The following is a 16,180-nucleotide window of genomic DNA, read 5'->3' as shown; positions in this document are numbered from 1 at the left end:
AAAAATGAGCAATAACTGCCTCTTAAAACCTACTAAATTTTATTTGCATATCTCAACCGGGTTTAGAGCAATAAATAAATCGTCAGTTTGTAAGAAAAAATTCAACATCCCGTATCTCGGAAACGAAGCATTTTGTTTATAAAGCAAATGGTCATTATTTTTCATGCAGAATTACCCCTTAAAGTTTGTCGCACTATTTAGAAACAGCCTGTATTGATGAATAACATGGCTAGTTGTTAAAGTACCTAACTTTTTTATTATCCCACATAAGCGAATGAACAGAAAAGCAAAATGTCAAGCAAGCCTACGGCTACAGTTGAGTTTTAATTTCAATATTTTATATACGCTATAATATTCCACAGGGTGTTCCAAACTTTGAGGAAAAAACACACTATCATTGTTACACCCGGTATACAATGACACTTATCTGTTTAGAAATCAAATTATTACATCGATATTCTTCGAAATCATTCAAATCGGACAACAGGTTTAGAAAATACGAGACATCAAATATGTCCCATTTTTAAGGTGGTGGGTTAATTTTGATGCTTAGTGTATATTAATAACTTTATGTAACAAATTTTGCTTAGAATTTGTCTCTCTATCGATTTATGGTATTATTAAAAAAATAATTTTCTCCCCCGAGAAGGGGTGGCATCCACCACCACGGTAAAAGCGCAAGTTGGCATCATGTCACCTTTGTTCCTTGAGCTATCCTCTAACTAGTTACCAATTTTCATGAAAATCGATGGAGGTTCAACGAAATCGGAGGTTGCACTAAGTGGATTGAAAGATATTTTCCCTAATTTTACATTGCTTTGCATATTTATTTGTGCATCCCAGTTGCCAACGTGTCCGCTGCTGGTCATTTTCGAAAACGTCAACAATTAAAAATAATTTCCCATCAAGTATGACGCAAGAACGTGTTAACAATTTGTCGATTTTGTCAAGAAAAAAAAATTGAAAAGTCTTTTTTTTTTTAAGAAGTCTCTGATGTGATCGAACTGGTATGACAATTTTTTCTGTTATACATATATAAATATCGTAGTCTAAAACCATTTTTAGTGTATTTTTATTTAAATAAAAATTTCTGCAATTTTTTTGCGCAAGAACGGTACATGTTTTAGGGCGGCTACTAGAGAACTGCCTAGGGCGTCAATTGACCTAAACGCGGCCCTGGTGTCAAGTGTCATTCCAATTTCAAGGCAACGTTGTCAGTTCAACGAAAATATTATATCAAACTAGGTAAAAATGGGGCTGTGCGACAGACCGCATTTTTTAATATACTAAAAACTAAAACAATTGTAATTTTCCGTCATCTCAATTAAATATCCATACATTGATTCGTGTTTTAATTATAATTTATGAAAATATTTCAATTCAAAAATATTGAGATAATAAATCTTAACATTACTTTAAATTATTGTGTTTAATGTCAAATCGAAAGGTGTGATTGGTTTCTCGTAAATTGTAGGACTAAACTGCATTAAGTTGTGTAGAATAAATAAAACACACTGGAAAAATTAAAGGACATCGCACACATCTTATGGAAAATATAATGTCACTCAAATTCAATAAAATTTATACGAATAGATTCGTTTTAAATTAACGGCCAAATCTTATCATTGCGCCAACTCTTAATTATGATTAATTACGGCGCAAATTGCAATTAAAGTTTATCGAAATCACATTTTTTGAGTCAGTAAAAGTGTCAGTTACCATCATTATTGCTCTGGGTGCTATTCAAAAGAGCTTAAACCCCCCGCTGGGCCTAAGCGTATTAGTGAAACTAATCCTCTGATTTATGGAGTACCGACAATTTGGGTGTTTTAAAATATTTTTTCTCTCTCTAACTTATGTACGTATCCATTTGATTTCAGATTTATTTATATCAATTTCTGCTCTTATTATTGAAAATATAGAGTTGGCGCAATGATAAGATTTGACCGTTAATTTAAAACGAATCTATTCGTATAAATTTTATTGAATTTGAGTGACATTATATTTTCCATAAGATGTGTGCGATGTCCTTTGAAATTAATACAAAAAATGAATAACTTTACAGCAAACAAGTGTGTAATTTAAATATATGTATTACAATTCGAAATATACATTTTAAACGTTATTTTTTGTATAATAATAAATTATGGTTTTGCTTGTTTTTCAAATCACTATTTACCATTTTAATTTTTATTAAATTGGTGGATTCTGCATCTGAGACTCTTCAATTTGTTATTTTTTGTATTTAGATTTAGTGCAATTCCGTTATCTGTGATGGCAACAACGAAGTGATTCACGAACAATAATTGTCAGTCTGAACACAGGTTTACATTGGGAAAAAAAGTGTACCAGTTTTATATGACGCGAAGTGTACACTTCGCGTCAAAAAAAACTGGTACAAGGCCCTGATTCTAAATCAAATTTCGACACTAAACAAGTCGCTTTCAATATGGCGATGGCGACTGTCGAAATTATTTGACACGGAGATGAATGAATGGCCAAAAGCGAGGTTAGGTTTAGTTTAGATGTGTTTTGTTTATTTCTTGCAAGGAAAACTAAATCAAAAGGTATTATAATATTGGGATAAACCGTAATCGTACCCCCTCCTAACTGCCAAAGTGTCATGGCCGCCGTCGGGACCTATTGTGCTGACATTTACAATGTTTACATAGAGAAAAGTTTGTTTTTTTCTGCTTATAATGCCGTTTTCTAAAGATAGTAGTGAACAAAATCGATTTGCTAACAATATTTAATATATTTTAAATGTGCTAAAATTGGATTCAACAGCAAAAGTCGCATAAATAACATATAAATAACGAATTTGTTTACCTATTACAAATGGGGTTATGTGGTTGTAACTGTTTATTTTGGGAATAAAATGAAAATGATCAATTAAACGACTGGAAAACTGTAAGTATTACAATTAAAACATGTTTATCCTATCATAAGAGTTCACTTCATTTTAAGAAAGCTAATTATTATTATACAATAGACATTTATAAACTGCCATGTACTTTTAAGGTTACTTTTGATCTGTTTTCAAAGCTTATGATTAAATGTTACCTCTTTATTAATTAGATTTGCCAACAAAAGATGCATGGTTAAGGCCAAATGCAATTCCTTTGCTAAAGTCAAAAAAAAAGTACCAATACAGTTTAAAAAATTATTTTAAAAAGGTCTCTCAAAAGACATGAAAATATACAACAACTCAAAAAACTAGAGAATGTAAAGAAAGCCAGGTTATTGGAAATGGAATTCCTGTTTAATTGAAAGCCAGTAAACTATCCAAGACTTTTCAGAATCAAATGTGTCAACTTGTAAAACGATTCTTCTGACATTTTTAGTAAAAACCAGATTATCCTCAAGAAAAATTCTGTTTTAAGTGAAACTCAAAGTCATATATATAAATATAATTTTGTGAATGTGTCATCTTTGAATGAAACAAATTTTTTACCTAAACAAATAAATGTTTGGATCTAATTAAAAACAATGCTGAATCAAGTACAGTAGAAATACAATCCTTTGAACTTCTAAATGTGATTGTTAAAAGTGTCGAGATAGCTACTGCATAGGGATTCGAAAGGGATAGACTTGTTATGAACGCACTTGATCATGTACTTCTTACTGTTATAAAGTTGAAACAAAACTTATTTTATGCTTTTTTATCAGTCACTTTTAATTGTGTATCAACTTTACGTGGTACATCGTGCAAAAATTGCTAAAATGCAAACATTATATTTATTTTCTGTGTTACATTGGATACTATGATTGAATGTCTTCCTCTTTTAGATAGTGAAGTGAAGAACATCTTGAAGTTCCAATGATGTTTCAAGATGAGATAAATCGAAATAATGGTTGTATGTTAGAAGGACAGAGAATACGAAGAAATGTTATTGCTGCATACTTAGTGTAGTGAAATACAAAGTTCAAACATTATAATATATTTTTTTATTTCAAACATTTCATATGATTATGAAAGAACATCTTCCTCTTTAAAACAATGAAGAAGTGAAAAACATAATAAAGTTCCAACGAAAATGATTCCAGATGAGGAAAATCGAAATAATGGTTGTATGTTACGTGTATAGAGAATACGAAGAAATGTTATTGCTGCAAACTTAGTGTAGTGAATTAAAAACTTATTGTCAAATACAAATCAATTTATTTCATACTTTTATAATATATAGTGGTACAATTTTATATGTGTTCAAATAAAAATATTAATAAATAAAATGCAATAAACACAAATCATGTATATCTTACAATGAATTACAAAATCAAAAATTAATTACAAAAATATCAAAATAAATCTAAAATATTAAAAAGTAACCCATAATTTTTATAGTACCTTCATACTTTGGTTGGTACTCTAATAATTTGGAAATCCATTAAAGTTTGTAGATGGAAATTGCAGGTATCTAAAAAATATATAAAGTAACTCAACAATCTCTTTTCAATTAGGGTTGCAGTTGATAAAGATGAATGACCCTTGCTCGGGAAATCAAATGTATCTAAAAAAAAATTAAGTAACAGCTTTCTAACAAAACAATCTTAAGGCTGTAGGACACTATGCATTTTCTTGTATCATTTCTAATATCGTTTCTGATATCGTTTCTTGTATACATTTTCTTGTATCATTTCTTGTATGTACATTTGTGCCCTGTATGACACTATGCAAGTTCTTGTATCGAAAACTGTATGAAATTTGGCATGTGATTGGTCGAAATTTTGTTTGTCACCCTGTCACGTTACATTGGTATGGTACTTATGGTAGTACTGTGTCTACAGCTGATTTTAAGGATTTTATAAAATTTATAAACTTTTAAAAACAAATATTTTAATGTTATAATAACTAGAATTTTTACGTTGACTGTTGATTATTTGTGTTTTTTATTTTGTTTTGATATTTGTGCTAAAATATTTGCATTATAATTATCTTCAGTTTGATCCAAATTGGAACTATTGTATTTTCCTCTATTAAAAAATTATGCAATATGAAACCCAAAGTTATTCTAAATATATGGTTATTAGTAGAACAGTAGTCCATACCAAACGGTATATTAAGTATCAATAAAATATTTATAAATAATACCTACAAAACACAAATAAATTCATCAAGACATAAATCATATGATCTCATTTTCAGCCGCCATTATGACATTTAGAAGTTTTACCAGCAGGTTTTACGTTTTTGCTCTTTGCGCAGAAATTGTCGCAGTTATTGTACAAGAATCTGTGCCTGACACAAATTCTTGTATCGTTTCTGATATCGTTTCTTGTATCTGTGTATGACACTATACATTTTTTTGACATATCAGAAACGATATTAGAAATGATACAAGAAAATGCATAGTGTCATACAGCCTTTAGCACTAAACGGAAACAAAGATACTGGTAAGTATTAAAACATTTTTTGAAAAATCTTTCTGAAAGTGAAAATAAAGACTACTCTCTATGGGAACAACTAAAACTGGGTATGCTTTACAAAAAAATGTATCCAGAACAAACTTCTTCTCTATAAGGCAATACTACTACAAGTTTGGATGTACAGGATTTAATTCTGGGGAACTGCCAGTAACACAAATATGCAAAGACTACAAAGATTCCAATCCAAAGTCTTTCATGATGTCCGATTTTTTTAGTACCACTACCAAATATCACGCTAAACTTAAAATTCTTACAATGAAGATAGCTAAAGCTTGAGTACACATAGATAGATCCAACCAAATAAATAAAAACAATTAATGTATGTAAAATGTATGTTAGTCTTCTTCCACTTGCAGAAGATATTTTCAGTTGTTTGTGCCACTGTGAACTTAAGATCTCTAATATTAACCGATGATAAATTTATGAAAACTGATTTTAAATATTAAAAACTTTCAGAGATATTTCAATTTTCGAAACATCTTATAAGAGTGAAAAATATTCAGAGACACCTTACAGCCATAAACCAGTAAAACTAAAATATTTAATGTTTTTGTATAAATTAATATTAATATTTATGAACTTTTTAAATATATCTTTAAAAATTTTATGATAAAATGTTTTTGAGTAAAGGCAAGATTTTTTTTGTATGGTAATAGAAAAGATTAATATTTGAAATCATATACAGCATCACATTTTATAAATTATAATCTTTTTATTATAAAAATAGTAATACAGTGTGTCTACGGATGGGGTGCCCAAGAGGAAAAACTTTTTTATTTTCAATTTTAGCGAAAAATGTCATTCTTGATAAAAAGTTTTGCTTGTTCTAAAACCCCATAAAATGAACTAAAATTCAAGTTTTTCAAATCCTGCTTATTTTTATAGCCAATTTTATGTAAATCCCTATAAATTTTTGCACTAAGTTCGAAATTGTAACAATAATAACTTGGGAGAACAACCCTTTCACTTCTCTGGATTACGAAGCCAGACTTTGTCGTTCTCCTTGAATCATCCAATTATTTATTAATTAAATAATTATTAATACAACAATTTTAATAATGAAATTTATCACAAGATAAATTCTTTATTGATAGCTTAACATTGTCAAAAAAATTGACCATTCGCAAATTATTTATCGAAATTGATAGTTACTAAGCTACATTGTGGCTTGGCAACACTAGATTATTGTTAAGATTTCAAACTTAGTGCAAAAATTTACATAAAATAGGGATTTGCATAAAATTGGCTACAAAATTAAGCAGGATTTAAAAAACTTGAATTTTATTTCGTTTTATGGGGTTTTAGAACAAGCAAAACTTTTTATCAATAATGACATTTTTCGCTAAAATTGAAAATAAAAAAGTTTTTCCTCTTGGGCACCCCAACCGTGGACACACTGTATATAATTATAATACTAAAATCACAATAAAGACGCACTAGAAAGAAACAAACACAAGACATGATGAATGTTATGAGGAGCACTCACAAATCATGATTTACAAAGTTTATACATTGTAAATCATGATTCGGGAGTGCTATTTGTATCATTCAACATGTCTTGGGTTGTTTATTTCTGGTGCATCTTTATTGTCAGTTTAGTATAAGAGAATTACAAGTTTTATGTTAAATCTTCTGAATCAAATTTTTGTTAGGTATCATGTCACTCTTACTAATTTTATCCCATAAACACTTTGAAATAATACATTTTTTAGTTCCATGACTGTTATCAATTGTTGGATATCATATATTGGCTACCATATTCGCTATTGTGGCTTTATTGACAGCAGCTCTAACTAATGATGATGGAGTCGATTTTCCATACTATGGTCTTAGATTGTTCAGCTATGATTGTGAGATTCTACCAGAACCACATTTACCTTGGATCTTTCTCTGAATTATCAAATGCAAAAGTTTATATTTTTTAGGGTGTTTCATACCTAAGTATTATTGACCTAAGTATTCCAGCTTGTGTCTCTTTAGTCAAATGGAAATTATTATATGAAACTCTACAAGAACACATTCATATTATAATCAATTAAGTATATTAATTTTAATCACAAATGTTTATTGGTTGAGAGAGTGACTTTTTTACTTATGCTCAATCAAATATTTTTACTATTTTCTGTTAGTTTTTTAATAGTTATTTATGATATAAATGTTAAAAGTACACATTTAAGGCACGCATGTGAAAGTCTGCAATTCACATGAGTGCCTTAAAAATGTACTTTTTAACACACATATCATACAATATTTTTTCTGCAAACGTAATTACAGAATAATATCTACAAAAACTTTTTTCTACAACCGTGTTAAAAATTCAATTTTTAGCACTCCATAAGAGCATTAAAAATGCTACTTTAAGGTACAAGTGCTTTAAAATTTTTATGGCACTGCAATTCGTATTGACCGTATAGACAATTTTGATGTAATGTCACAAAAATATAAAAATGGAATGTCAGTCAAGTTCAAGTAAAAGTTTTTGTAGATATTGTCCTGTAATTACGTTTGTAGAAAAAATATTGTATGATATGCGTGTTAAAAAGTACATTTTTAAGGCAAACTTTCACATGCGTGCCTTAAACGTGTACTTTTAACACTTATATCATAAATAACTACCTATTACTTGAACTGACATTCCATTTTTATATTTTTTTGACATTACATCAAAATTGCCTATACAGTCTATATACAGTAGCGTTTTTAACGCTTGTATAGAGTGCTGAAAGTTGCATTTTAACACGGTTGTAGAAAAAATAAATTTTATGTATATTTTATCTAAAAAAGTATTTAAGCACTTAAATATTTTTTCAAAAATAGAATATTTTTATGAACTTCTTTAATTCTTTTTTATTTTAACTTTAATGCAATCTGTTATCATTATAACAATATGACAGATATAAAAAATGACACAGTGGGAACTACACTCAGGGGTGAGAACTCTTTACATATTTATATTAATTTAGTCTACATTTACCATATTTCTGACTTTTTTACAAATTAGTAACTACTATCTACTTCCCAGTGGTGTAGAGATCTGTAACTTTTCTTAACCCTCTAGTGCCCTAGTTTGCCTCAAGGCGGACCATAATAAAAATTTCCATCCTTACTATTTAAGTATTTTATAGCTGCAATACCGAAACCAGCCTCTGGACTAGATCAGATAAGCATCCAGCTTTTAAAAGTTTGGGTGATCAGACAGATTTTTACCCTATAATTTTCAGTTTAGCATGATATTTGGTAGTGGTACTAAAAACATCGGACATCATAAAAGACTTCGGATTAGAATCTTAATAGTTTTTGCATATTTGTATTACTGGCAGTTCCCCAGATTTAAATCCTGTACATCCAGATTTGTCGTAGTATTGCCTTATAGAGAAGAAATTTGTTCTGGATACATTTTTTTGTAAAGCATGCCCAGTTTTAGTTGTTCCCATAGAGAGTAGTCTTTATTTTCACTTTCAGAAAGATTTTTCAAAAAATGTTTTAATACTTACCAGTATCTTTGTTTCCGTTTAGTGCTAAGATTGTTTTGTTAGAAAGCTGTTACTTAATTTTTTTTATATACATTTGATTTCCCGAGCAAGGGTCATCTTTATCAACTGCTACCCTAATTAAAAAGAGATTGTTGAGTTACTTTATATTATTATATTTTTTAGATACCTGCAATTTCCATCTACAAACTTTAATGGATCTCCAAATTATTAGAGTACCAACCAAAGTATGTAGGTACTATAAAAATTATATGTAACTTTTTAATATTTTAGATTTATTTTGATATTTTTGTAATTAATTTTTGATTTTGTAATTCATTGTAAGATATACATGATTTGTGTTTATTGTATTTTATTTATTAATATTTTTATTTGAACACATATAAAATTATATCACTATATATTATAAAAGTATGAAATAAATTGATTTGTATTTGACAATAAGTTTTTAATTCACTACACTAAGTTTGCAGCAATAACATTTCTTCGTATTCTCTATACACGTAACATACAACCATTATTTCGATTTTCCTCATCTGGAATCATTTTCGTTGGAACTTTATTATGTTCTTCACTTCTTCATTGTTTTAAAAAGAAAGATGTTCTTTCATAATCATATGAAATGTTTGAAATCAAAAAATATATTATAATGTTTGAAGTTTGTATTTCACTACACTAAATATGCAGCAATAACATTTCTTCATATTCTCTGTCCTTCTAACATACAATTATTTCGATTTACCTCATCTTGAAACATCATTGGAACTTCAAGATGTTCTTCACTTCACTATCTAAAAGAGGAAGACATTCAATCATACTATCCAATGTAACACAGAAAATAAATATAATGTTTGCATTTTTAGCAATTTTTGCACGATGTACCACGTAAAGTTGATACACCATTAAAAGTGACTGATAAAAAAGCATAAAATAAGTTTTGTTTCAACTTTATAACAGTAAGAAGTACATGATCAAGTGCGTTCATAACAAGTCTATCCCTTTCGAATCCCTATGCACTAGCTATTTCGACACTTTCAACAATCACATTTAGAAGTTCAAAGGATTGTATTTCTGTAACTGTACTTGATTCAGCATTGTTTTTAATTAGATCCATACATTTAATTGTTTAGGTAAAAAAATTGTTTCATTCAAAGATGACACATTCACAAATATGACTTTGAGTCTCACTTAAACAGAATTTTTCTTGAGGATAATCTGGTTTTTACTAAAAATGTCAGAAGAATCGTTTTTACAAGTTGACACATTTGATTCTGAAAAGTCTTGGATAGTTTACTGGCTTTCAATTAAACAGGAATTCCATTTCCAATAACCTGGCTTTCTTTACATTCTCTAGTTTTTTGAGTTGTTGTATATTTTCATGTCTTTTGAGAGACCTTTTTAAAATAATTTTTTTAACTGTATTGGTACTTTTTTTATGACTTTAGCAAAGGAATTGCATTTGGCCTTAATCATGCATCTTTTGTTGGCAAATCTAATTAATAAAGAGGTAACATTTAATCATAAGCTTTGAAAACCGATCAAAAGTAACCTTAAAAGTACATGGCAGTTTATAAATGTCTATTGTATAATAATAATTAGCTTTCTTAAAATGAAGTGAACTCTTTTGATAGGATAAACATGTTTTAATTGTAATACTTACAGTTTTCCAGTCGTTTAATTGATCATTTTCATTTTATTCCCAAAATAAACAGTTACAACCACATAACCCCATTTGTAATAGGTGAACAAATTCGTTATTTATATGTTATTTATGCGACTTTTGCTGTTGAATCCAATTTTAGCACATTTAAAATATATTAAATATTGTTAGCAAATCGATTTTGTTCACTAATATCTTTAGAAAACGGCATTATAAGCAGAAAAAAAACAAACTTTTCTATATGTAAACATTGTAAATGTCAGCACAATAGGTCCCGACGGCGGCCATGACACTTTGGCAGTTAGGAGGGGGTACGATTACGGTTTATCCCAATAGCTGGGTTTAATTGAAATTTGCTTGTTTTGAGGAATTAGATAGAATAGTATTAAATTAGAAATATAATAATTGAGAATGTCCACAACATGAATCATCAACTCAATGAAAGATGTGAGGTAATAATCTGGGAAAATTAGTAAAAAACAAGGAAAATTAATTACCAGCTATTTTATTGCTGGACATGCTGAAATAAAATCTTCAAGATTTCCTATATTAGTAATATAGCTGTGCAAAGTCCACAGAAAGTGTGCTATTTTGTTTATAAACAAATTAGCGCTCCGAAATCTTTTTTTTTATTATTGCTCTAAAACTCCGAAAATTTTAACTTTAAACCAAAACACTCACATAAAAATTGACAGTAATTTAATTCTGCACATTAATAATTTATTCCAATTTCCTTCGACGGAAATTTTCTTCGGAAAATTCGGGTTTTCCAAACAAAATCTTTAATTTTCAACTAAAATTTGAGGGAAGTAATTATTTATCAATAATTAAATAATTTGGTGACAGTGACATAAATCTTTTTTGTTATGAGTGTCTTGAAGATATGAAAATTTGTATGTACAAAGAAGACCGGAATTAAAAGGTATCTAATGGTTCAAAGATTAAAATCCTGTTGTTTATAACTCTGTCGCAAATGCCGGTCAAATTTGACCGGTTATACCTGGAATCACTCCTCGCAATTCAATTTGTTTTTCTTCGAAAAGGACACAGAAGCCGTGCTCTTTTCAACAGCGTTAACTTAATTTAATTTAATCTAATATTTTCTGAGGGGTTCTATTTGTTTATAAGCCAAAAAATTGTTTCTTTATAACATTCCCGAGACCGCTCAAATGGTCCAATTTCAATCCTGTAAGGTACGTTGAATAGGTATAGTGCTTTTTTATATGAAAATCATAGTTATTCTGGTGTATCATAATCTTTCTGGTTATTATTTCGACCGAAATTTTTTAATTAACATTTTAATTATTGCTAAACTATTGGTTAGATTGTCGCCGGTCTCCTGATATACAGAGAGGGGCTAAATTATGGAATAAATTCATTTTCTCTAAAATGGACGATTTTAGAGAAAAATCCCGAAACAGGTCGATTTTTATTTTTAAATTAAATTTCTTGGCATATATTTCAAACTAGTGACGTCATCCATCCGAGCGTGATGACGTAATTATTTTTTTAAATAGGAATATGGGTTCGTGTTGTAGCTCATTTACAAAGGCGTTCAATTCTCTATTCAGTATTATAAACATTAGTTTCATTATTTATACAGGGAGGCCAAGAAAAATTTTGAATTAAATTAATTGACGCAAGAAGAAGAATGCATGTAATTTATTTAACTCAAAATACATTGTATTGCTGTCAGAAAATAGAAAAAAATGTTTATTTTGCAAATAAACATTGCTTTTAGCTTAAATTAAAAGTTCAAACTGCCAATAGGTAGGAGGGAGTCTGTTTGTGATTTAATTTAAGCGAAAAGAAATGTTTATTTGTGAAATAAACCTTTTTTTCTATTTTCTGACAGCAGTACAATGTATTTTGAGTTAAATAAATTACATACATTCTTCTTTTTGCGCCAATTAATTTAATTCAAAATTTTTTTTTGGCAACCATGTATAAATACCTAATGATATTAATGTTTATATTACTGAATAGAGAATTAAACGCCCTTTCAAATGACCTACCACACGACCCCTATTCCCATTAACAAAATTATCGATTACGTCATCACGCTCAGATGGATGACGTCACTAGTATGAAATATATGCCAAAAAATTGTAATTTAAAAATAAAAATCGACCTCTTTCGGGATTTTGCTCCAAAATCGTCCGTTTTAAAGAAATGAATTTATTCCATAATTTAGCCCCTCTGTATAATCTACTATAATAAATCTTTCATGTCGTCAATTATTTAATTATTGATAAATAATTAGGTACTTCCCTAAAATTTTAATTGAAAATGGCAGATTTTTTGGGAAAACTCGGATTTTCTGAGTAAAATTTTTGTTGAAGGAAATCGGAAAAAAAATAACTTTGTGCAGAACTAAATTACGGTGAATTTTTATTTGAGTGTTTTTGGCTCAAAGGAAAAAATATAGGAGTTACAGACCACTAATTGAAAAAAAAAAGAAGATTTAGGAGTGCTAATTTGTTTATAAATAAAATAACACACTTTCTGCGGACTTGTCATACCCCATATTACTAATATATGCAATCTTAAGATTCGATTTTAGCAATAAAATAGCTGGTAAATAATTTTTCCCAAAAATGGTATTTTTTCGATAATTTTCCCAGACTATCAACAAAATCCAAGAAACCGAAGCGCCAACCCAAATTCTGAGCAGTCTCAACATAATAAGGTTAATATCCCCAAGAATCGCGCGGTGTCGAAATGAAATTGCGACTGTCGAAATGAATTAGAATCAGGCCCCAGGGCCCTGATTCTAATTAATTTCGACAGTCGCAATTTCATTTCGACACCGCCATGACAGCCGCAGAGGATAGCGATTCTTATTCATTTCGATATTAGTTACAACTGGGGATATTAACTTAATCATGTTGAGACTGCTCAGAATTTGGGTTGGCGCTCCGGTTTATTGGAATTTGTTAACGAGAATAGTCTGGGAAAATTATCGAAAAAATGCCATTTTTGGGAAAAATTATTTACCAGCTATTTTATTGCTAAAATCGAATCTTAAGATTGCATATATTAGTAATATGGGGTATGACAAGTCCGCAGAAAGTGTGTTATTTTATTTATAAACAAATTAGCACTCCTAAATCTTCTTTTTTTTTCAATTAGTGGTCTGTAACTCCTAAAATTTTTCCTTTGAGCCAAAAACACTCAAATAAAAATTCACCCTAATTTAGTTCTGCACAAAGTTATTTTTTTCCGATTTCCTTCAAAAAAATTTTACTCAGAAAATCCGAGTTTTCCCAAAAAATCTGCAATTTTCAATTAAAATTTTAGGGAAGTACCTAATTATTTATCAATAATTAAATAATTGATGACATGAAAGATTTATTATAGTAGATTATACAGAGGGGCTAAATTATGGAATAAATTCATTTCTTTAAAACGGACGATTTTGGAGCAAAATCCCGAAAGAGGTCGATTTTTATTTTTAAATTACAATTTTTTGGCATATATTTCATACTAGTGACGTCATCCATCTGAGCGTGATGACGTAATCGATAATTTTGTTAATGGGAATAGGGGTCGTGTGGTAGGTCATTTGAAAGGGCGTTCAATTCTCTATTCAGTAATATAAACATTAATATCATTAGGTATTTATACAGGGTTGCCAAAAAAATTTTTTTAATTAAATTAATTGGCGCAAAAAGAAGAATGTATGTAATTTATTTAACTCAAAATACATTGTACTGCTGTCAGAAAATAGAAAAAAAGGTTTATTTCACAAATAAACATTTCTTTTCGCTTAAATTAAATCACAAACAGCCTCCCTCCTACCTATGGGCAGTTTGAACATTTAATTTAAGCTAAAAGCAATGTTTATTTGCAAAATAAACATTTTTTCTATTTTCTGACAGCAATAGAATGTATTTTGAGTTAAATAAATTACATGCATTCTTCTTCTTGCGTCAATTAATTTAATTCAAAAAAATTTTTGGCCTCCCTGTATAAATAATGATATTAATGTTTATAATACTAAATAGAGAATTGAACGCATTTGTAAATGAGCTACAACACGAACCCCTATTCCTATTTAAAAAAATAATCGATTACGTCATCACGCTCGGATGGATGACGTCACTAGTTTGAAATATATGCCAAGAAATTTAATTTAAAAATAAAAATCGACCTGTTTCGGGATTTTTCTCTAAAATCGTCCATTTTAGAGAAAATGGATTTATTCCATAATTTAGCCCCTCTCTGTATATCAGGAGACTGGCGACAATCTAACCAATAGTTTAGCAATAATTAAAATGTTAATTAAAAAATTTCGGTCGAAATAATAACCAGCAAGATTATGATACACCAGAATAACTATGATTTTCGTATAAAAAAGCACTATACCTATTCAACGTACCTTACAGGATTGAAATTGGACCATTTGAGCGGTCTCAGGAATGTTATAAAGAATCAATTTTTTGGCTTATAAACAAATAGAACCCCTCAGAAAATATTAGATTAAATTAAATTAAGTTAACGCTGTTGAAAAGGGCACCGCTTCTGTGTCCTTTTCGAAGAAAAACAAATTGAATTGCGAGGACTGATTCCAGGTATAGCCGGTCAAATTTGACCGGCATTTGCGACCGGGTTATAAACAACAGGATTTTAATCTTTGAACCATTAAATAAATACCTTTTAATTCCGGTCCTCTTTGTACATACAAATTTTCATATCTTCAAGACACTCATAACAAAAAAGATTTATGTCACTGTCACCAAATTATTTAATTATTGATAAATAGTTACTTCCCTCAAATTTTAGTTGAAAATTAAAGATTTTGTTTGGAAAACCCGAATTTTCCGAGGAAAATTTCCGTCGAAGGAAATTGGAATAAATTATCAATGTGCAGAATTAAATTACTGTCAATTTTTATGTGACTGTTTAGGTTTAAAGTTAAAATTTTCGGAGTTATAGAGCAATAATATAAAAAAATATTTCGGAGCGCTAATTTGTTTATAAACAAAATAGCACACTTTCTGTGGACTTTGCACAGCTATATTACTAATATAGGAAACCTTAAGATTTGATTTCAGCATGTCCAGCAATAAAATAGCTGGTAATTAATTTTCCTTGTTTTTTACTAATTTTCCCAGATTATTACCTTACATCTTTCATTGAGTTGATGATTCATGTTGTGGACATTCTCAATTATTATATTTCTAATTTAATACTATTCTATCTAATTCCGCAAAACAAGCAAATTTCAATTAAACCCAGTTATATTATAATACCTTTTGCTTTAGTTTTCCTTGCAAGAAATAAACAAAACACATCTAAACTAAACCTAACCTCGCTTTTGGCCATTCATTCATCTCCGTGTCAAATAATTTCGAAAGTCGAAATTATAATATCAACACCCTTTTTAAAGTCGCTATTAATTTCGATAGTCGCTATTTCATGACGTCACTTCGTTAGTTCAACTAAAATCCACAAGGCTCGCACAATCGCATTTCAACCGTCGCCATATTGAAAGCGACTTGTTTTTGGTCGAAATTTGATTTAGAATCAGGGCCCAGGTCTTATAACCACAGACCATACATACTTATAGACGTTTCACGGCCATGTTAATCTTTCGGAT

The 16,180-nt window shown here is 29.4% G+C and overlaps 1 long non-coding RNA gene across 1 annotated transcript; it reads left to right on the top strand.

The window, feature by feature from the left end:
- The first annotated feature begins 2,213 nt into the window (after positions 1–2,213).
- Positions 2,214–9,362, top strand: LOC114324566 (uncharacterized). Its single transcript, XR_007699690.1, has 2 exons — positions 2,214–2,910; positions 3,790–9,362. It is a non-coding gene; the product is annotated as an uncharacterized LOC114324566 (long non-coding RNA).
- Positions 9,363–16,180: the final 6,818 nt, after the last annotated feature.

This window comes from Diabrotica virgifera, chromosome 7 (genome assembly GCF_917563875.1).
Source record: "Diabrotica virgifera virgifera chromosome 7, PGI_DIABVI_V3a".
NCBI classification, from domain to species: domain Eukaryota; kingdom Metazoa; phylum Arthropoda; class Insecta; order Coleoptera; family Chrysomelidae; genus Diabrotica; species Diabrotica virgifera.
This window is presented reverse-complemented; position numbering and strand designations above follow the sequence as displayed.